A 24,814-nucleotide genomic window follows, 5' to 3' on the forward strand; every position below is an offset into this window, starting at 1 on the left:
CACATCTGATTGTTTCTCCACCTCCTAGTTTTTCCATAAAAGCACCTAAAGAAACGAGCATGATATATTTTCTAAAGATTCCTGATGTTGTTTGTGATGAAAATAAACAACTACATGGGATTATTTACCTGAAAATTACTACTCTCGGGAGACACCCTCAGTCTTCACATACAGAGGGTGCTTTGCCCAGTTGAAGATTTTCGCAGCTACTCTCAGTCACAACTGGGGCTGCCTGAAATATCTGACAGAGCACCACCACATTCAGAAGCTTCTTGCATTTTTATTTAACTTTGCTAAATGCACTAGTAAAGGTGGGGAGAAGAAAACAAAACACTGAAATTAATCTGCCCAGAGTCACAAAATCCCCTTCTTGCACACTTTTAAAACAAAAAAGTCCCCATACTCACATTTCTGTTTCCCTGCCCCTCAGCTGGGGTTTGATATACAGATGCCTTTGAAGTGGCCCATTTTTCCCAAGGGTAAGGATACCAACCCCGGGCGCTCCCACTCAATCCACAGCCACGGGTGCTGTTTAGCCAGCCTCTTCCCCATGAATCGGCATCGGTGCCGGCCAAATCAATAGCTGTCTGTGCGCAGACAGAGCCCGTGTCAGTCCAAACAGAGCCGGCGGTGGTGGCTCAATGCTGTGCTTCAATCATAAAAGGTTTTTGCTTGCTATTGAACTCTGAGTACGTTAAAATAAACCCTGGTTATGGCGGGAAGGAGGGTGGAAGGTGCTACACAAATATATGCATTGCCCCAAGCATCCCCATGCTGCAACGAGGGATGCTTGTCTCCTCTCCCTAAGAGATCAGAGCTACAGGACAGTCTATTCTTCCAGGTTTTATCTCAATTAGAGAAAACTGGTTTGCAAAGGTCTGGGACAGCATAATCAGCATGCTATGCCTAGTATTAGAGATCTGAATCTGTGGTTATATCTAAGAAAGATTAGTGCTATATGGCATATCATAATGAGTTGCTATTGAGTAGGGGCCATGTTTTAATTTTGCTACCAATGAAATAATGAAAAGGCCATTTCCATAGGAAATCACAAGAATTAATTAACCGGAACACAAAGATCCTCATATCCTACTGCGAAGCAGGGATTTCACTTTGAACTCAAGAACATCGTAATTCCCATACCTTGAGCACCACATCCCTGAAGAAACAACCCTATTTCAGGTTTGCAGAGACACGAGTCAGTGATGCTCAGCACGCATATCACCGTGTGTGAACTGACCTACTGAAGTCAAGTTTATTTATTATATGCATCCCATCCCAAAGAACACTTGATCAAGGTTTTCCAGCTACTCATTGCAGTTAATAGGTCCTATCTTTCCTACTTGCCTGGTGGATTAGGCACAAACTTTTCTGTAAGACAGAAGTCAAGTAACCATGACTACATTTAAAAACAGGTCCACAGCCTTCAGACTTTTCCACCATCTTGAAAAGCTGCTCTGGTTTATAACTTTTAAACTGTGTTACACATTACCTCTTGAGTGTAATTAATTCACAGAAACATGCTTGATTTCACCTAAAAATAATTTTTAAAATGTTTCCAAGGTGAATGTCACTTGAGCTTCAGGACACAGGGATGTCTCAGCTGGTTTCCCTGGGAAAGCAGAATGACTTTTCTCAAGTATTTTTAAACATAACTCTCAGTTTTTCTTTCAAAGATCACATCCCCCGCCATGTGATAATTATTGCCCCAAGACTCCTCTGGTGTTGAGGATGGTGAGAAGAGTGGCAGGAACAGCCAGACTGCCTCAGCAGCATGCAGAACAAGCTCTTCCTGATCCTCAAGCCAGAGCTGAAGTCTTTGCAAGGTCTGGAGGAAAAACATATCCATGCACATGAAAATAGGAATGAGACAGAGATCACTTCTGCTTGTTCCAAGTAACACAGAAGGCTGGGTGTTGCAGTGCTGGAGCTACCCACAAAATAAGGTGCATGAGTCAGGATTTGAAGGCTAACTTGCGTTAAGCTATCGAGTAGATAAATATTATCTTTAATTGAATCCCAGACACGTTATTCTCCCATAGATTTTGGGTTCTGAACTGTTCACAGCTCTAAACCTCTTTAAAAATGGCAAGATCCTTGTATTCGTGCAGCAGCTTTAAAAAGCCAACATTTGTTTGAGCTTACAAACATACTTAAATTTGTTCTTCAAACAGCAATTGATGAAAACAGTGCTTCTCAATTAAACTAGCATAAATTAACATTTATTAATTTCCTCTCACTCCTTTGGCTTAGTCTCAGGGTGACAAATAAGCCAGAAAGCCATCAGCTGGCTCCCGAAGCCATGGCCACAGAGGAAGCCCAGGAGGTCCACACAAGCACCTGTCTTCTACCACGGTCATGGACATGCATGTTTTTCAGCAAAGTTTAGCCAGAATAGAGGTGACTTTCTGTGTGCCCTGACAGTGGGATGCCAGACATGTTAGCTCAGGGCAGGACGAATATTTGGGGAAACCATGGCAGGTTCAGATCAGCAATTTCCTCTGCATTTCTAACATGACCCTGGGGCTGGACTCAGGCAGGGCTGCCTGATCACCTGCAGCAGTGGGGCAATGCAGGCACCCATGGTTGCAGCTCACTGCTCTTCCTCCACAAAATAACCCCGTCAGCTGCCAAACCCCCTCTTCTGCAGCAGTTTTCTGTGGGGACATAGCATTTCCCCTGGCAAGACATCCAATCTGTGCCATAGCTGCACATGCAATTTCTTTTATATTCAGAATAGACCCAAGCAAAACTAAAGTACAGACAGAAATATGTGTATTTTGGCAGTAAAAGCAACACCTCTGAGTAACTGAAATGACTTCTCCATAGTGCAGTCTGAATCTACAGCACAGCGAAGGAGAAGCAGGTGCTCCCAAGCTTGGACGTGCTGCCTGCCTGATGGCTGCTGTGCAATGGGGTACCAGCCCACACAGCTCATTTTAACTCCCCAAGGCAGCAAAGTCAAGCCCAGACTGACCTGTGATGCCCTGAAATCCAGAAAGCTAGTCAACACACTTGCAAAATCAGAAGTGGCACAAAAAGAGGTGTTAAGACTTTCCTGGTAGGTGATAAAGTGCCACAGCAAAGGCCTCCGGAGACACAACTTATTCTTGATTTCTACTCCATCCCAGATTATGGGAACGTGACAAATTCAGGATGCACTACAGAAAAACAAACAAAAATCCAGTCTGTGATGTGCTTTAGATCATGATTCATGCACTAACATCAAGTGTAAAGTTCGCCCTTTCCTTTTTTCAACAAAGGGTTTCCAGTCAGCTCCAGCATTGCCTCTAGTTCATTGTTTGCACAACAAAGAGGCCGCAGTGTGTAGTGCCAGAAATGCTTCCATAACAGCAAGTGACTAAAAGGAAAAGGTGTTTCAGGAGCAAAAGGGACTAATAAGTTTACTGTATAATGACACAGTGTATACGTTGAGGAGGAAAACAGAACTGAAGCACTCTTTTTTTTTTCTCCTAAAGTCAAGAAGGACAGAAAACCTGTCTCTGCCAAAATAAGCAGTCTTGCTGTCCAAACAGCACCAAAAATTGCAGTCACTGAAAAACATATACTTGCAGATGACCAGAATATTTCTTGTCCTCCAAGAAAAGAGAGTGCCAGAGAATTTTAAGGTCGTGTTGTGAGTCATGAAAGCATGTTCTCCCTTTCCTTTAAACTACCAGGAGAACTAAACCTGATGTATAGCATCATCTAAAAAACTGAAAGCTTCCAGCCATCAAAAGTAGAGCAGTGTAAACCTAAATATTTGATTCTTAGGAGCAGCCATATGACAAGATAAGAGAACATACCTACGAGTGCAGAGTAAACTCATAACTACATCATTTACAAATCTGCCCCCAAGCTCCTGTATTTCAATATATAAAACAAAAATAATCTCCATATGGCTTTTTCTTCAGACTTAAACAAAAAAATGTCAGAGCCAAATTAATGCATTTTATACCCGCTCAGTATGTTACTTCCTATCTCATACTGCAGATTTTCTTTTGATTTCCACTATGGCAGTGGCACTTCCCTGTACACGCTCAATCAAGGAGGTTGCTGGCCTATAGCTGTGGAACCTCCCTAACTATTATACCAACAAAGAGGGAAGGTTTTGGCCAACCAGCGCGACTGGTCACCAGACAAACTGGGAAACCCAATTTATTAATAATAATAAAGAAGCAACACAAAATCAGGGGGAGCAGTGCCTTGTTCCCAACTAAGTCAATAGCCATTTTATCACTGACTGTGGTGGGATAAGGATGTGGTCACTGTAATTAAATTCGTTTTTCCTTTTTGAGGTTTGGGCTGCAATATTTAATTTGCTGTTGCCTGACAGGACATTCTGGCTGCAATTTATTTAATGATGAGAATTAGGGGAAGAAACAAATGAGGCAGGACAACAGCAGAAGATTCATCATGGGTTGAAAAGAGAAGAGGAAAGCATGGATGTGATTATCTCCTTACAGGTAAGAACCACCACAAACTCGAGCAAAAAAAAAAAAAGACTTCACAAAGCTGATACAGCTGTAAGATGGGAAGCAGATTGTTTTCCCCAAACAAAATCAAACCAGGTGGATTTAGTACGGAGGATTTCTCAGTATCTTGTAGGAAAGTAGCAATGAGCAGAGAGGACAGCAAGCAGTAAAAGGCTGTCTATAGTGAACAGACTGCACACAAGGAGACCTCCTCCATCATCCAACACTCTCATACCACACTGAATGGAAATATCCTGGTGCAGGAAAAGCAGAGACAACTGGAGTCAGTCCCTTCCCCACACTGGAGATACAACATGTCCTGGAGAGCACATACACCACCCAGCTCCATGTACCTTCCCCTGAGCCTACAGTAGCTAATGGACCTGCAGAACGAAACAAAGCAGCACCCAGGACCCACACCCACAGCACATGTGTTTTGTGAATTTTAATGCAGACAAGGTCCAACACAATCCCACAGACTAAACACTTGTGAGCAACCAGAGAGCCTTACAGAGATTTGGAGAACATCATCCAGTGGAGTTTCACCCAAAAGAAATTATGTACAGGCACTCTGAGGCAGCTCCACAGCACAAACCCAAGCACAGCAAGTGGGGACAGTCAGGAAATCCACTTCAAAAACAAGCTCCAGGTGTGACCTGGAATAGTAATAAGAAAAAACTTTTCCCTAGGAAAAAATGCAGATGTATCACAGGGAGGCCTAACTCCTGGGTGTTGCCCAAGGCTGACATGTCCCAAGACGGAACACGGCTGCATCAAATTGGTTGTCATTTTTAATTACTGTGAAGAATGCCCTATCCAGAGTCATGTAAATAGGGCCAGGCTGGGCAGATGATGGTACCTACAGCTGCTCAGTAGCCATTCAACACATTACGTGATCTCTGTACAAGCAATCACAGTAATTTAGCAGCTTGAACACTGCAGTGGCAAGCGTTTTCCATTTTGGAAGAGTCCACAATATACCAAAATCTGTTCTTTTATACCGCAGTGTTGAGCTGTGGTTAAAATAACAGCAGCCAGAGGCTCTGTGCCAACTTCTTTCACCCTCAGATAATGTGCACTGCTCTGTTGTATAAGAAATGGATGCACTATTCAGCTCTTTGATTTATTCAGGTAATATCAATTCAAGCTGATTGCAACCTACTGAAACAGCAAGTACTGGACACACATTTAAATTTAACTATCTATTGTGACACAGTGATAAATTCAGACTGGCTCCAGGATCAGTGTTTGTCTCTATACACCACTTCACAGCAAAGCTCTATGCCACTGAAAAGCTCTGACAGTCCTTAAATTGCCGCTGTGTCACTTTTTCCCAAATTTAGCCTTTTGAAGAGCACGGGAAAATCCTACGGAGATGAGAAAAAAATGTTCCTAACACTGTTACAACATACACAGCTGTGTCACTGGGGCTGCTAGCTTCTCTCCCTGTTCAGCACCCACCTTGCCTCTGAACCATCTCCAGGATTTTTCTGTAACACACACACACAAAATAACTAAACCAAAGAAAAGCCATCTAATGCTACACAGCCAAAACCTACAATAAGTCTAGATAGCTTGTCAGGCTGCCCACTTAATAAAGTGGAGCGTGTCTAGTGCCAGGGGGAGCTCAGAGAGTTCCCTGCTTGAGGATTTGCAAAGTGCTGCTTCTTCCCCTCCCAATGCCACCAGGGCTGGAAATTACCCCCATGTGCCATCCAAAAGCTTAAAATGCATCAGCACTTGCAATCTCATCTCTGTTGTATTGCCCTTTGTATAAAGAGTTTTGCATGGGGAGCCAGGAGGCACAGTCCAAATCCCGCTCTGCAGCAGACAGCTGACTTCACACAGGTAGTTTTTGTGGGCAGTGTACTGAATTTCCACCCCTCTGTGACTTGGGTATGAACCCCATGAAAAATTAATTTATCTTTAGACATTTATCCCCAAAGGCAAATTATTTCCCAGTGCAGCTCACAGAGGTATCACAACACCATGTAAAGAAACTCTCTCCGTTATGAGGGCAACTAATCTCACTAAAAAAAAAAAAAAAAAAACAAAAACAAAAAACCACACACCAAACACCACAACACCACAAAACCTATACCTTACATTTCTTGCACGTTTTCACATATGTTACTGCTCTGCACGTTTAAGCAGCAAATAAACCAGTTCCTCACACAAAGGTTTCAACACGAGAACACACTAATAGAGAATTTACTCAGTATGCAGTCTGTACAATCAAAGATGTGTAACAAAATCTTTGATTTCTGAGGTTTGCTCCTCTCAGGAACCAGCTCTACAGAGCAGCAAGACACATGGCACCTGAGAACACAAGAATGATACCTGGCAGAATGGTTATTGCATTAGCAAGGTAAACACCAATACCTCAGCTGCTCCTGCCCTGCCTGTTGCTCCTGCCTTGGTCTGAGCAGCACTCTCTCATGTACAAAATCATGTATTTATTGGAGGAAAATGAGCAACCGTATGAATTTTTCCATCTCATACCAACTCAAGAACAGCTGACAAAACTCAAAACATCCTCTGCGAAATGTTTTGGGTGACAGTTGGATGTTTGAGGTTTTTGGGTTGGGTCTTTTTGCCTTTCATACCAGAAGTTCAGAGGAGAGTTTTACTATGAAGATTTCTGTATGTGATACTGCACTTGAGCAGACTGCTGTTGTGGGGAACCCATACGTCAGTGAAATGCCCATTCACCAGCAGATCATTATATGCAACCAGACACACAAAATTACAATAATAGTGAAGAAATAGATTACCTTAGGTTGCACTGAAAATGTATTTGATAGCAGGGTATTAGATGGGAAAACCTTCTTTAGAGCAGGGTAGATGAAAGGTTCATGTAGTAACGTATAAAAGGTAAGGACAGTTACTGCCTGGGTTTCCAGAACACCACAGTCCTTGTTCTGGCACTATCACCTCCTCCAGCTTTTCCTGACGGCTGGTAGATCACTTAACCTCATGATGGTTTCTCAAAGAGGTCTGTAATAACATAGCCACAGAATGCTTTGTGGGAGATGCAGCTAGTATGGGAATAGGACCAACCCACATTCACATTTTTTATCCGCTGTAATTTGTTTGTGGTCAGTAAAAAAAAATGGACAAGCGATGCCCCCTGTGCTGTACTTCCCCCAGCAGCCTTGACTGACAGCCTCTCCGTGCTTTGCCTCTCCAAACCAACACGATGCATCGTCCTTCAGCAGTGAGCTCGCACAAACAGCAAGCACTGTCTGTTCTGGGAACACTGGAGATGTCCTGATGCCAGAGCAAGGTAAGTTACCAGTGTTTAATTCCTACTGGGTACAATACTAGAGACAACGAGGACTGAACAAGCAGCGCAAAGGTTGCAAGCAAACAGACAAAGACTTTATTATCTCAGCAGAGATCCTCCAAACCATGCCTGAAAAATTATCCTGGGGATAGTCTGCCCTGCCAGGATCTCCCAAACACGGTTTTCTGCCAAAATAACCCAGGTCTACAATGAAGCGGGAAGAATACCCTTGGCCTGACGAGTTCCCCAAAACTTCCTGGAAAAGTACAGATTTACCCTTACGGCTCAACAGCATGCAGCTTTAGTAATGCCAAAAAGTAGCCACCAAAATGACTGCTCAGATTAGATGAGTTACAGAAGGAAAAGGACCCCAGCAACAGAAACAGCAAACTACAGCCCAAGATTTCAGTGCTGTATCAACAGGATGCCATGGCCAATGATGCTAACAGCTACTGCAGGGAAGAAAGGTGCTACATGTAATCAAACACTACAACTGAATACTGAAATTTTAAGTCAACTGAATATTGATCACATATTTATGCTATCATTAAAGCACTTGACGATACTGTAATACCATCCCTCAGCTCCTAGAGAGCACCTACTGCCAAGAAGGTGATGTGCAGCAGTGTTACCCACAGGACAACACATAACAGTTCAGACGTACGATTGCTCCCTTATCCCCTCCTGGTAGGAGCAAGTAGCTGCCCAGCACAGTGGCTGGGAAGAGCCCCACTTCGGCTAAGCGCTAATTTGAGTAATGGATACAGGTGTTGGAGGCTACAGAAGCAGCTTTCACCTGATGCACTCTGTGGCTTCACACATGAGCTGACTTTTTGGACACTCTTATTGCATTACTGTTTTCAGAACAAATTGTCATATTTTTATCCAGAGGTCAGACCCTGATGGCTTTAGTTCTGTTTCTTTTAACAGTTATTCCATGCTTCCCAGGTCAAAAAATGAAGCCAAGTCCTAGGATCCAGCTTCAGACACAGCCAAGAACAGCAGCTCTGGACTCCTGCTCAGAACAGCTGGGGCAAAAGCATGCTGCCTGCACCTGGTTTTGAGCAGGGTTCAACCCATGCCACAGGCAGATGAATGGATCAGAGAGTGAGGCATCCCCCACGCATGGGCCACGAGGCAGCTGCAGATGGGGCACTGCTGGGGCAGCAGCCAAGTAGTGCTCAGGCAATCTTTGCTCACCCACAGAAAGAGGCAATGCAGGACTTTGAGACAGAACCAGACTTTGAATAAGCTGGGAAGACAGAAGAAAGGAGCCCAGCTGAAGAGATGACAAAAGGAAAAGACAGCAAAGAGGACACAGCAGCTCTGAGTGCACAAGCCCTCAGCGGCACCTCCCGGAGCACTTCACTCCAAAGCTGACAGAGCTGCACCGCACTGCACCAAGGCCCAGCTCCCACACAGCACTGAAGCTATCTGCAACTGCCTCACTAAGGCCTCCTGTCAGGACGCTTATTTACTAAACCAAGGAATAATACATCTTGTGTAACATAATTTACTGCACAATTTCACAGCACTTCTAGAAAAACTCATCCTGGTGTCACTGTGATTACCAGCCACAATCTCTGTGTCTGTCTTTTTAGCTGGCTGCCATTTTGTGCTATTTGATCCGTAATCATAGCACAGGAGAAATCAGTTCATCATTTATTTATTTTTTATCCCAAAAGATAATATCCCACTACCCTTCCCCATCATTTCATAAATGAACATACAGGGGGTTTATGTTGATTAAATTACATCACATAATGATGCACGCTTTTTTTCAGCACAGAAGGAAACAACAAACAACCTAAAATTGTCAGGCAATTTTCTTCCCTACCTAGAGGTTTTCACAAGCTAGATACCTGCACCCAGCAGCAAGGACAAGCTAACAAGTCAAAGAAATAATACACACCAAATCACTGAACATGGATTTCCAGGGTTCCTGTTGGCTGGCACAACCGCATTCCCCACTTCCCAGTAATTCAGCAAAGAGCAGAGGGCTGGAAAGCACTGCTTTAATTATCACCATCAGTCTCCTAGACAGGGCATTTAAGAGCTTTAGCTGCTGTAAACACTCCCTTGATAGCAGACAAGGAAACTGTTGAAAGAGGGTTTTGTGCGGGGTAACCTCAGGGGCGCAGGGGTGAGTCTGGGGAACATGCAGCTCCAAAATCAGACAAAAGGCAGCAAAAGGGCATCTGAAAAACCCCAGCTGGCTTTGCCCTGCTGTAATGACTCTGAGGTAGATGAAGGTTCACCAGGGATGTGTTTGGAGTAGGTACCATTTCCGTATTTCTCAGAATCCTCCCCTAGTCCCCAGTGGCTTGTGGCAAGGGACCTCCCAACCCACAGGTTGTTTCTCCACATTTAATAACCCTCTATAGATTTTTCTTCTATGAATGTATTCTGCACTATGTTTCAAAACATGTCATTGATTTGAGTGGTGTTTAAATGAACTTGGGAACGTGGACTTAAAGCTGTCACCACCATAAATAAGTGATTGATACCAGCGATGAGTTATGTCTACTCCTGTTAGAGATTAATTTGGCCCCTGCCATTCACTGCAGACAGACAAGCCAGCTTTCCTGGAAGAGGCAGCTGGACTTTGTGTCTTCCCACATGTGAAGCCAATTCATGCTTTTGGCAAAAGCACCATGGCAGAGCCCAACCTCCTCCTGCTCCTTTCTTGCAGGTCTTCACCCCAGGAAAGCCACGGTGAGATGGCTTTCCCAGGGTCAGATGGGGAAGAAGCCCCATCTCCCGTGCTCGCTGCAGGTGCTCCACTGAAAAGCCATTTTCTTGGAGAGACCTGCATGGGCACGTCCACCCACCTCTATACATGGCTCACACAAACAAACATTCAATTACAAGACAGGGAAAAACGTTTGAACACCATTTTATACATACCACAGAGTCCCACCTTCATCCGCTTCGGTACAGCATGAGCACCACAGCATAAAACTCAAGAGCAAGTCACCAGGCTGAAGAAACCCATCTCTAAATCTCTACTTCTTTGCCCACTCCCCTCTCTTTGCACCTTTGTTTGAATAATTTATTTATTAATTTCCCTGGTTAAAAAGTTAAGCAAGAGAAACAGTCAAGCATCAATACTACAGACATTTTACTCAGCTACAAATGTATTTTTAATCACAGTTTACAGCCTGCCAACATGTTTCTACATGCCAACCATGGATCAGCTTTTTACTGGGTGAACACCACAGTGATTAACAGCTTCAAAATATTGCCCATCTACCAACAATACTGCTGCAATTTTTACGCTTGTGAATTCTGCACTGAAGCCGTGTGAGCATATGTGTATTTTTTACTCCTCCGGCAGCATGGTGGCATGTGTCCATGTGCCCACACATAGCACGTTTCAGTAAAACAGCAGTAACAGCTCAAAGGGTAACTCTGAGCCTTTAATTTTGAAGGCAAGCAGGTGAAGATGAATGATGATAAACAGAAAAGGGGGAGCCAGCAGTTCATGCTGTTGCCAAACTTTCCGGTGACCCATTTTTAATTACTACAGTGTTACATAGAGCTTGATTTTTTATATAGAAAACGTTTAAAACAGTTAAACTGCTCAGCCAGACTTTAAAGCAAAGGAGTCAAAGAAATATGCAGAGCATCTTGAAGGAGGGCTGAGAAACCAGTGCCTGAGATGGAGCTGCCATATCCCCAGCACCGCTGCCTCCCAAGCACAGGGTGTTTTGCCCAAGATTTTTTACAAATGCACAAAATGCTCTTTGCCAGGTGTTTCCAACTAGAGCTCCTATTTTTATCTATTAAAAACAACAACATGCACTTCTGTCTCAAGGCTCTCAACTCCTGCTACTAAAGCAGCATCAGTCAGCATCCTTGCAGGCTTGGGCAGCCTGCTTTTGTGGAGGGCAGGGGGAGAAAGAAGCATTGCAGAGAAAAACTAAAAAAGGCTGATGAACAAATACGTCTTCTCCCTTGAGATTTCTATTGTTTTTCCCTTAAAAAGAGAAAAATAAAAGAACCAACAAAACCAATTCTTTTTTTTTGCTTTTTCCTGAAAAGCCAGCTGAATCAGCTCCTCCAGCACCAGTGCAGCACCCCAATTTATTACAGCAAAATATGCTGTAGCCATTTAAGAGGGGGTCAGAAGCATTGTGTAGCTTCTTCCAGGGTGGAAGACCACAAATGCAAGGCTAGGAGCAGACTATACAACCAGAATACATCAGGCTAGGAAGTCAGGGAGACGCCAGCCCTCCTGGGGCAGTTCAGCAACTATCAGCCTGGTTTCTCACCTGTATCACTTCAGAAAACATAAACATGACACTCAGCTTCTCAACACAGCACCCCACCTCCCCCTTACCTTTCTGACCATATCTATCAGGTGCGACGCCAAACAGACACACTGCAAGAGGCTCCCCAGGACCCATGAATCACTGTGGCAGATGTATAGGACCTATGGTTGGGTGCAATAGAGGATGTAAACACTTTATTTTAAAAGGCGCAGATTTACTGAAGGGTGTTGATTCCAAAAAATAAGAACCTTATTCTTGCTCTCTTTCACCACCCCCACGCAATTTAATATGCTTTGATTAGTTGGCAGAAGAAAAAACATCCTCCAGGTGTGATGGGATCTTAGTGGTGACATGGCCAGTGAACAATGCTTCCAGCTCTGGCAGAAGGGATCAGAAAAAAAAAAAAAAGGCATTTTTCTCTTCCCTTCAGCCTGAGACCCTATGAGCTGGGCAATTTCTGTACTTTCTGTAGTTGTTCTCACTTTGCTTAAAAAGTGAAAAGTGCCCAACCACTCAGGGGAAGGGGGGGGCGGGGGGGGATAGTTTCATGGGCACAGGTCACTCCATAAGACCACCACCAGGAGTGCACTATGTCCCAGCCTCCTGGCTACAGCCCTGTCCCAGGCACCAGCACACTGCCAGGCATACAGCTTTGCCATAAACCTTTGAGAAAACCAATTATTTATCTCTGATGTAAAACACCTTCCTTCCTCCAGTGTCTCTGATAATTTGAGGCGGCATCATCATGTGAAAGCGTTTCAGTATTTTACACAGAAGCATAAAAATTTACGAGTGAAAAAAAAAACCCACCAAGACGGCAGAAGAGAGACCTCCAGTTCAACAAGACTGGTTTAATGTTTAAGTGCTTCTCTATCACATTGCATCACCTTTTCTTGCTGTATAAATGCACCCATCTTTTCATGCTCTTAAGAACTACGACAAGGTGGAGAGCTCACCCCTTTCACAAGTGCCTTGACGGGCCTTTGCCACTCAGGTTGAGCAAGGCTGCTAGCTTTACTTGCAGGCATAATTTAATCAATTTTGTAAAGGTTAGGACAAAATTAAGATCAAATTTTCATGTTCTCAACACTTCCTTTTTTCTTTTTTTTTTTTTTAAAGGTATTTTGAAGAAATTATTGCTGCAATAAAGGAAAGGACAAATACATGTCAGTAATAGAAAACAAATTGATATTCCTGCTGTGACAAATGGGCCATGCTGCGCCCCTGGTCAGAGGGGACACCTCAGTCCGGCCTCACTTAATAGGAACTTCTCATCCTCTCCTGCCAGGCCAAGTTTCCACCTGGAGATTTGATATCTGCCTTCGTAGCTGGTTCTTAATCAAATAGGGTACTTTTAGAATGAAATTACCATGGTTGTATTACGGATATAAGACATCTTGCTTCAAGGGCATAAGCCAACCATTAAATGATGGACATTAGAAAATAACTTTCCTTGTGTGCAAGTTATTACATCCCAATGGTGCCACTCATGTTTCTGCTCAAAGGACAACACTTTGCACTGCACTGTCCATCTTCTCCCATGCACCTGCATTCTATCTGGCATGGGGGACTTGGTCTTTCTACATTGTCCCTTCCCACAGGGGATGCAACTGTGACCCCAAGCACCCAACCCCCATGTAATGCCTTTCCCCTTGCAGGAAAGCAAATGGAGGTCATAACAAGGACCATGGTAGAGAATGGGACTATTTATATTTAGCAGATCAGATCCCGCTGCCCAAAGAGACTATGGTTCTCCAGCATCGACCACCCAAGGAAGCCCTGAGAGCTTTGCCACTGCCTTCAGCCACATCAGGATGAAGCTCCACATTCATTTCTGGCCCTCAAAGGCACCCGATTTCCATTTTCAGGGATACGCTATGATTTGGGAGGGCTTCCCTCCCTGCAGAACACTACTGTAGCCATGTGCTACAGCTCTTCTTTATTGTAGCCACTTTTTAGGGCCGTGAAACCACACAAAACTTGCACCAGCAGCTCCCCATCTGCCCATGTGCCCACCATGGGTCAGATCTACTGAGCAGTACCCAGAATTGCTGTTTGCAGGGAAGATTTGATGAGATCAGAGCAAGGAAGAGAGTCCCCTTCCACAGCACTAACTTCATTCAAACTACCTTTAAACTTCCACACTGTGTCAGGCTCCAGACAAATAAGGCCCTGTTGCACACACAAGATAAGGCAATCGGTCAGCAGAGAAGGCAGGGTCTGAGCTATACAAGATAAAGTTATGGGCCATTATATTTAGCAGCATTTCTGTGTAGTTTCTTTCAAATTATCCTAAGCTTTCTTTTTCCTCCCAGCTTAAAGATAATTCAAAAAAGTAACTTGATTAAACACACTTCCCATCAGTGGCAGGAGTACTGAAGAAAAAAAAAGGTTTCCTTCTTACTGTCTATGTTCAGCCCATACCTGGAGCTAAACTACAGCAGTTGCTCTATCGCCCGATGACCCCTCACCGGCCAAGAAGGGGAATCGGGAAAAGGAGAGGAGACCTGTGGGTTGAAGTGAAAACAGATTTAATGAAACAGCACTAACAAAGGTATACACAGTTATACTCAGGCCAGTGAATGTGCAGTGCTCACCATCAACAGGGGAGCCAGGAGAAGCCAGAGGAGGAGAAGCCCCTTTGCCCTCAGCAAACTTCCCTGTTTTGTAGGGAGCATGATGTTTATGGTGTGGGATACAGCTGTCAGCCAGTTCGGGTCAGCTGCCCTGGCTTTTGGCCCTCCCAGCCTAAGCACCTGGCCAGCTTGAAACTGCCAACAGCCTGCGTGCCATGGTGGGGCCTAAAGTTCTATCTCAGCAAAACCAAGACACTTGTTTGGTCCAGTGCTCAATTTTCCGATTTGATTTTTTCATGCATTTCATACTGCTTGTTAAGTAGCAATATAATCAAGAATGGCAAGTATGAAGACCAGTTTTACAGCAATTAAATCAATCTCTAAAGAAACCAGCAAAATCAGAGTTGGAAAGCAAGTCTGATCCTGCTGGAAATCCATTCATTTTAAAAAGGACAGACTTGCTAGAAAGGGCACTAATTAAATCAGCTGAGGCACTGTATAAAATAATCAGGTTGGGGGGAAGGAGCTGGTAATTATTATGCTATAAACATTGTTATTGCTAACCTAAGCATTTGCTGAGCTAGTCAGGTATGTGTTTTTTCAAGTGATGAATCTGCGAGATTTCTGTCTGGAACAACAGGTGGATATAATAGACACAACACACACATACAGCATGTAACATACAGTAATTAGAAAAAAAGAGGCAAACCCAAATCCAAGGCTAACACCTCCCAGCAGTTATTGCCATGAAGACAGATGCAACGCTCGCAGAAAACCAACTCCTGCTGCATGCACGTGATATCCTGGGACACGGAGCACGGCCCACAATGGGAAGCAGAGTGGCAGTTTCCCTTCTCCAACTCTTTCCCCCTGCAAAGAGGAGCCATAGGCTGAGGGCATGAGTATTTCTTCTTTCTGGTGAAGCTCCTGGAGATCCACAAATAAGGAACCACACCTGAGCCACCAGCACCTGCAGAACTACTGATACTCTTTCTTCCACCCACATAATCATTTTTAATTAACAACAGTTGGGAGTATCTCTAGATTATAAATGCGAGTGCAAGAGATAATTACATTATTTGTATAAAAATATTATTTTCTAAAGGTTTCAATAGCAGACATCCTGGAGTTAGGCAAATAAATGCTTAATATGTCCAGAGTTCTTAATTATTGCAAAAATCAGACTCTTACAACCCATTTCTTGTATTACCTTTCACTTTTTTCAGTATTTTTCCATACTGTTTTAATTTTTTGTTATAAATACTGCCTACACGCCATTGCTAGGCAGCATTTCAAATGACAGAGGTTAGTCTGTGTACACGTCCCGCTTGAAACAGCCCAAGATCCACTGCCATCTGCCAGCAATCAGTGACATAGCTGACTCCTTCATTTAAAGGAGTGAATTCAACTGCACATGGTTTCAGGGGTAGGTGGCCCTCCTCAGGCAAGTAAAAACTTTGGAATTCTCCTGCATTTCATTAGATTATAGCAGAGCAATCAGATCTTCATTACTCTTTATCTATTCATGTTAACACCAATCACAGAAAGCCAGGAACACCCAAACCAACCAATACAGAGAGCATCTGTTCAGCAACAGATGTGTTGGTGAACTATTTTGACTGGGTAGATTCTATGTGTACTTATATTTATACACAGATAAATGCATACACACACACACAGATATATATATTTAGGCACACAGACACTGAATCACTGCATTAATTTTAAGACTGTTAAAAAAAAAGACAACATAAGAGGATGCAGACTGTGAACATCACAGATGTCACAGAAAATGCTTACAAGAGGGGGGTGGCATCCTTCCCCATGTTTTGCATTGAACTGTCAGTTCTGCAATTCCTTATCTAATGGTTCTGCTTTTGGCAAGGGGAGAGGAAAAGCTAGGAAGTGGGGAGGAGGAAAAAGCTGTCCCAGTACAAAACAAAGCAAACAGAGCAAGAAAAAAAAAACCATTTCATATAAAAGAGAATAGCAGGAGGATCAAGGAAGCACTGAAAGGTTTCCCACGGTTCCCACAACCTCCTATAGCTGCTCCTCTTTCAGGAATTCCTCTATAAAACACACCTTTTCATAATATTAGCATCACTTTCATGGCATTGCATCCTATCTTGGTTTTCTGTAATCCAACATCTTTCCCAAACAGAAGGGATCCCAAAGGCACTCCAGGACATTCACCATCTAGAAGCTAACAGAAGAGGCCTATGTGCCAGGAGGGACTACTCCGAAGTGGTGAGATGCTCACCTGCTGGGGATGGCCATGGGTTTGCTGTATCCATTAAACACATGGAAAATCACAACAGGGATAGCAAAACTGTCACTATTTTAGTAAAATATATATATGTATGTGTCCCCAAGCACCCACAGTCCAGGGCAGCCTATATGCCAGTGACTCCCTGTCCAGAGGTGGGGGGACCACACTGGCTCTTGGCACTCCTCTACAGGGACCAGGCAGGGAAGCTCCCCTGCTGGGGGGTTACCCAGCCCACAGCTCAGAGCTGCCTTTTACAAGCTGTCATTAGCACCCCACTCCCACCTTCCTCTGGTTTCCATGTATCTGGGTCATTAGCTTCAAAATATTGCATGGAGGATAGGAAAAAGGCTTATAAGAAAAATAAACACATCTTTGGTTGCTCTGAAAATGGAAACTATAGGATTAAAAGTATCTGTATAAAAACTAATATCATAGATAAACTGGAAACTGTTGTGTTTTTTAAATCAAGAGAGTTAAGACCCAAAGGTATGTCTTGTGACCTGCTAATCCACCAGCTATTTGAATATGCTTTACTTTGTTCATCTCTTTTCTTTTATTTCCTTACCCTCACTACTTACTGTCTCTTTGTAAGCAGTAATCTCTACCTACAGCACATATCTCCATCCTGTTGTCTGAAATATTTACCTTGCAACTTATGCTGCCGTCATTAGCTGCAAAGATGCTTCTCGGCCTAAAATCTGGATAATTGTGGAAGACCAAAGTGAATGAGCAAACACCTTGGATTCCACGGACTAGCTCATCCTCAGACACACTGAAACCCAGCAGCAACTGGGAGCCTTAGGCAAAGTTACTTGACCCCCAATCACGATTTGACAGGCATAATGTTGTCTTCAAGGGCATTAAGTCCTGCTACCCACCCAGGGAAAGGAAAGAGTCACAGGTTCAAAGGTACTATGCTACAAAGATGTTATTCCAATTTGGCAAATTCTCCCTTCTTTCCCCCTCCTTGTTATTTTGGTTATTCCCCCTTCAGTCATGTCACAGCGAGATGCTAACAGGTTGCCAAATAAACCCTTTGGAGAACATAAGGACGTTACATGCTTCATGATTCCTAAAGAGAACATCTAGTACTGTATTAAGGATTTTACATAGTTTGATTTAACTCTTGTATACTAGCATTAGGCTCCCATGAACAATGACTCCCCGCAAAGCTGTGCCCTCAGCTTGATTTCTACACCCTCTACCCAACCTCCACTTCTTCCCTGCAGGAGCACAGAGGGAAAGGATATCTGGGGATGCCCACAGCAGACAGGCCAAGGGTTGCAGCTCTCACCCTGCTCTCTCCTGCCTGACCTCTCTGAGAACATTCAGATTTCTGCCTCAACAGTGGCACGTCGCTTCAGGAGACGCACGTGTAAAGGCCATGAAAAGCGCCTTTCCCTAGAGTCAGAAATTACGTTTTCGATCTGCTACTATTATTTTTTAAGAAACTACATTTGTCCAAAATGGTAGGATATTTAAGAGAAAATGACACTAATTTATTCAAAAGTAAATTATATAATTGCAGTATTCATTTCCACCTCAAGTCAATTTTCAAGGTCATAATGGAAACCAATATGGCTTGAATGGGAAACATCAGGCAGGCAAATCCAAGGAGGCAGGCTCAGCACTCAGAAAACACAATGACTGCAAAAAGACTTGGCCAGTTCCGCTACAGAGGCAAAGGTACACACCGTTACCACCCAGCCACACTCCTGTGTGTGGGCTGTCCAGAAAACAAGGCTTGTTTTCCTTACCCAAATAGAACTCAAGGAGGAGAGAAACACAACAGAGTGCCACAGACGTGGCACAGTTACCAGTCCAAAACACGTCCTCCAAGAGAGGTGTACCACTAAGTATCACTCGTGGCAGTGGCAGGAGAAACAACCTTCCTGCAAGACATTTTGCAACTTACCAGGTTAACCACAACTGCATTCACTCCCTCCTCCCAAGCCCTTTCTGACATTGAAATACATGCTGGTGCCCTGGATAAAACCTTCTACCACAGAGGTGGCAACCAACTAGAAGTTTACTCAAAGAATTTAACAATTACACATTTGAAGCAGAGAAACAGAACAAATCACAGTTTACATGTGTTTCTGCTGTAAAACACACAATTCCTTCAATTAATAAGAAAGAGCTGTATAGAACTGTACAACATTTTTGACGTAAAAAATAGTCTACTCAGTAACCTCTTTCTGCATTGCTGGATCTAAAGTTGAGAGCACACTTTGCATGAGAAAACATGGGGTACCAGCCTAAAACCTGGAAGATGGGAATTCCTACACTGCTTCAGGAAAAAAACCTGATTTTTCTCTGTATCATTGCATTTGTCCTGCTATGTCAGAGCACAAACAAACCTCACAAAAACATCACATTCTGTGATGATGCTCTTTTCTTCTTCAGAGAAGTTAATGAAAAAAACTTTTTCTTCTGGATATAAAAAAAAAATAATCTAAATGATAGTAAAGTCACATAATACCTTCTATTATGGAGAAGAAAGGCAACAAAAAGCTACATTAGAGTACCAGATTATTTTCTTCCCCCCCTAAGAATCACCCTCCAAGGACTCCAGACAACCAAACAGCACTAGACAAATCAGGGGCACACAAAGGGCCCTCAAACCTGGCCACAACGAAGGAAGATCACTTCTACTATGTTCACATCTCTAATAAAAAAGTCGCTGGAAAGAGAAGTCCTCGAGCCTTTTGTTGAAGAAAAGCCATTTTGTGATTAGAACACTGTAGAAAAGGTTGAAAAACACTTTGTCCATTCGAAATTATGGACTCTGAAGTATTTTATTACCCAGGTTACTGAAAGCTTGGATGAATCAATATTCTTTGTGTGTTCACTGCACAGTTCAAAGCTGACTGCCGATTTCATGGCTGCACATACGTCTGTCGAACTCTAAAAATTGTACAGAGAAAATAAAAATTGTTAAATCTGCATCAGTTTGCCATTTCTTTCTTCCTCCCTCTTATTTCTCCATTTTCTTGACCATCCTGAACTACAGCACTTTCCCCATTAACCTAACATTCTGGTTCCCTGTAAACAGAGTATTTAGCATCTCATTTCAGGCAGTGTAATCTATTTGCGCTCTAATGGAAATTGACTGAAAGTCACCAAGAGTCCCCCAAAGTCCTTATCAGAGCTCCTCTGGCATTAACAGCAGCAAAAAGGTCTTTGCTGGCAAATTCCTTTGAATCATCAGTACCTATTATACCTAACTGTTACTTGATCTGGAGCATCACCTCAAAGCCCTCTGACAGTAGGCTTGTTCTAAGTTACCTTCCCCAGGTTAAAAACTTATCAAGGCACAGAGTTCATACAGGCATGGAAATTTAAGGTCAAGAATGACTGACTGTACCTAATATAAACAACATTAAAAATGTGATCTTCTGGGATTCCTTGCTATCTGAGAGAAGGCAGCAACTCTTGTGGATGACACAAGATGGTAAGATTAAGACACTTGCAGTGTTAACAAAATGGGCAATTAAATGAGCTTTAGTCCTTCCAAGATAACGTAGAAGGATCTGTGGAAAAGTCACACTGGAATTCAGCTCAAACTATGCCAACAAAACATGGTTTTCATTAATTACGGGAATGAGTTAATCAATCCAGTGGTGTTCACACGGAGAAAATGAACACGGAAACATTTGAGGTATACTCCAATCTGGAGCATTACCAGGACAGCTCCACTCCACAACAGGCTCATACAATGCAGTCTTGGAGGCAAAGTCAATATTAGCCCGATGTTCCTTTAAAAAAAGCTTTGTTTTCCTGCTTCTGAAGTACATGGCAAAATGCCGACAACTTCCACATCTTGAAAATCATGACAGTTATGAACTTGCACCACAAAAAAAAAAAAAAAAAAAAAAAAGAAGAGTACCAATATTCAGAGTTTCTGATCTTCCTGTTTCCTTGGGAAAAGTCTGAACCTCAGACTCAACCTTTCACCCAAGCTGGACTTAATTGTATTAAAAAAACAAAGCAGAAAACAAAACACATTGCTTTACTCCATTTTCCTTAGCAAAGCACAGAAGCTAACAATTGTGCTTACAATACACTAAGAAGAAGCTAAATTGTTTAGGTAAATACAAGAACTAGCTATTGATAGTTTAGAAAGGACACGATCAGCAGTTCATCACCTCAGACTGTTAGGAAAGCCTGATACTGATCACTAGGATATTACAGCGGAGACTGGAGTTAGCAGTACAGGATTTCTGTCTTCAATTAGTTTTTAATTGCATGAATAGACACTGTAAACATTTCACTACCTGAGCATGCCCTTGGTGAGCTATGATGGAGCTGGTGATGTGTCTTTGCTTATTAACACAACCAACGCATGGTCTGGGACCAACCCAATGATCCCCACAGCACGGCTTGGCCAACAACCCTAAAGCCATCAATCAGTTATGACAGAGAATAAAAACCAGGCTAATTTTTATCAAGAAACTACCCAGCAAAACAATGTAGTAATAATGTTCATGTTACGGTTTCTGAGGAGTCATTTTGACCTGGACACATACCCAGATCTGCCTTCATCACCTGGTTACCCAGTGATCAGCAGGGCCTTGAGAAACTTGATGCAAAGCCTCCACATTGGCCGCACTTTGGGCCAGGGTTGGACCAGATGACCTCCCGCGGTGCCATCCAACCTAAGCCGGCATTCTCGTCAGTGCAAGACTAGAGGGGAGGAAGGATAGAGCTGATACCTGGTTGAAGACCCCATCCAGGAAGATGACAGCTGAAACAGCTGTGACTTAAACACTCCGGCTACTCTCCACATTACATTGTGCCAACTGCAGCCTCAACCGAGTGCTGTTTTGACAGCTTAAAATGAGGGAGACTGTTCCTCAAATGAATTCAAGCTATACCCATTGAATTGAAAACTCCCTCACTCACATTCTGCATCTGCCAATAATACCAATCTGCCTACACCTTGGAAATAAAGGAGAAAATGAAGGTAGTGTGACATGATAGGAAACTTTGTAATATTAAATTCATGCCACATTGTTCATTCATTTATAATTCACTACAAATTGCATTGAAAATATTTGGCTAAAGTGCCATGATGTTGGGAAAGACAACCTTTTTTTTTCTTTTTCTTTAAACAAATGAGACCAGAAATAACACATCACACTTACTGCTGGAATGAGTCCACCTCAGGGCGGACACAAACGACAGTCAAACCCCAAATCCTGTGGACTTGGGGTAAGAACTAGAGGACAAGAAAACTCCACCAAGTAGGGAAGATTCCTTCAGAAAACACATGTAACTGGTGCATGTCACTACAAACTGGCAAATCCCACACATTCATGCATGCCATTAGAACTGAAGAATTAGTCCATTGGAATATCCTATGAAATTGCTATATGGCTAAGCAAGGTAAAAATACAGTCAGGTCAAACAAATACATATTTTTTATTTTTTACATTATTTTTTCCCCACTATTCAATTCCCTCAAGTCATCCAGACATTTAGGCAGGCAGTTTAATAGGAAGCTCAAGCTTGAATGAAGCGTGAAAGCTTGTCCAGAGCATTGCTGAAAGCCACTTTCCAGACTACAGGAGGCTCAAAGGTGGACCGAGAAAGCTTGCTTTCTACCTTGAGAGATCAACACCTGCCAGCAAAATCTGTGACATTATCATCTGCAGCCTACAGAAACCTCCAGTGACACCGACTACCAAGCCGAAACAGAACTAGTTATAATCCTTTGTCCCCTGGGGAATGGCATCCTTTGGTTTTTAAGCTCCTGTAAGTTAGATTTTGTTTAATTATGATTATTATCGCTCTCTTTATGCTTCAGCTCTGTTGAGGTGGTACAAAGGAAGAACAGACATGACTTGAAAAACAGGTAACAGTTAGAAGTCTAGTAGTTTACCTGCACATCCAATTGTACTGGGTGGGAAAAGCATGGAACAAAGCACAAGGTAAACATACATAATTTTTTTTTCTTATAAAAGGAAACAAAAACTTCTATACATGCCACTTTTATCCTGAAGCAGTTGTTACCACTTGAAAGTCTTACAGCTGAGACGGAGAAGATATTTAGGGACATGTCTATTAAGCATTTGAAGAAATTCCTAAGAAATCACTAGACATCACTCCCTCACGCTAAATTCTTATTTATAAATGTCTAATGGGAAGTGTCCCTCCATCAACAGGCTAAAGCAGATTCAGGCAGTGTTAGTGACAGCCGCAGCTGGAAGATTTCACCTGTGTGCCCGGAGATTGCAAGGGTGAATCTATGGCCAACACAGAAAAGCAGAGAGCTGAAACCACCAGCTGAATAAAGCTGTAGGAGCTGCCATTCGAACTGCTTCCAGACATCAGCAGGGTTCTGCCAACAGGAGGAGGGGCCTCCAGCCAGTCGGAAATGGCCGCAGGAGAGAGCAGAGGGGACCTCTCACTGATTTCCAAAGTTTTTCCCAGGTGCTCCAGCTCCCTCTGACAGGAATCACCCAGAGGATTTTACAACAGCCATAACTGCAGCGAAAGACCAAGAAGAAACTGTCTCCATTTTGCTCCTGACTGTAAAAATCACAATTTATTTCACTACCCACAGTTAAAAAAAAAAAAAACAACCAACAAACAAAACCCTAGGAGAAAATACTCTTCTACCAAACACTAAACATAAGAGATGAAAACTCCGCTGATCTCACTGCAAAAAGCTCCTACAAATGTAAAAGGGCCAGGATTCTGCACGCCCCACCCCCCGCCCCCCATTTCAAACATTACCATATTACTGTGGTGTGCAGAATAGATTACACCAGCCTTGCTAATTCAGGCAAGCTCTGAATAGCAGCGAAGCCAGACGACGAGCCAGTGCCTTTTATTATCCTCCCATTGCCGCTTCCTTAGTATGCGACTGAGTGTGTGTGGCAGAAAGCATCGGCCTTTTCTTCACGTTTCCGCACGGGGCAGCGCTGTTGCGGTAACCCCAGCAGCATCTCTCCCAAAGTGAAGGCTGCCTTCATTCAGAGGGGCACGCAGGTGTCCTCCCTCCCCACCAGCAAGGGCAGAAGCTGTACTGACGTCGGCCAAAAACCTGTGGTCCTGAATTGGGCATGCTTGTGCCCATGGGGGCTGCTCAGCACAGCCAGAACCCAATGCCTCGACAGAACCCAAAACTGCATCCAGCACCCAGGGATGCTCAGGAGTGTCTGGAAAGACCTGGCACTGGCTAGATGCTCATGGAGGACAATAATGTGTGTTTATGAGCGCATCTGCCATCCAGCTGATGTACCCCTTGGTTATGGGAGAGACACTCGATGTTGATTTTGGTCATTTCAAGGATAGAAATACTTAGTTAACCCAACCTGTTTAATAGGTTCTCTATTAAGTAAGTTACCACATCATACAGGCTATTACTGACTTATAGGTAGTTTTTTCAGGATGGACTTACAAACCAAAAATAATTGGATTCCTCTCATTTATTATTTAACCCAACTAAGTTTTATTTTCATAAGCAAAATATCTCATATTTCCCGAGTGTTCTTCAACAGTTTAGTTCTATGCATGGTTTAAGTCCACCTCTGGAAGACAAATGTATGTGCTGGCACACAGATGCTTAGACACGCTCAGGTGGTGCCAGTGCCCCTTTGCAGAATATATCTGCTAAGAAGATAAAGCATTTAATAGGTAATGGCCCAACAGCCCAGACATCTCCTGCAGAAACCGTACAGAGCATAAACCTTGTGCCATGTATTTGCTCAAAAAAAGCAGTGACTTCTTTCTATATATATATTTATATATATATATATATATACACACACACACACACACACACATTATATATATATACACACACATTAAAAATACATAAAATATGCTTCTGGCTGTATGAATATTACTCTCATTTTTAAAACTAAAGCTCAAATAAGGAATATTTGCTTTTGCCTATGATTACTTGTGGGTTTTGTTTTTTCCTA

This window comes from Leptosomus discolor, chromosome 5 (genome assembly GCF_034619465.1).
Source record: "Leptosomus discolor isolate bLepDis1 chromosome 5, bLepDis1.hap2, whole genome shotgun sequence".
NCBI lineage: Eukaryota > Metazoa > Chordata > Aves > Leptosomiformes > Leptosomidae > Leptosomus > Leptosomus discolor.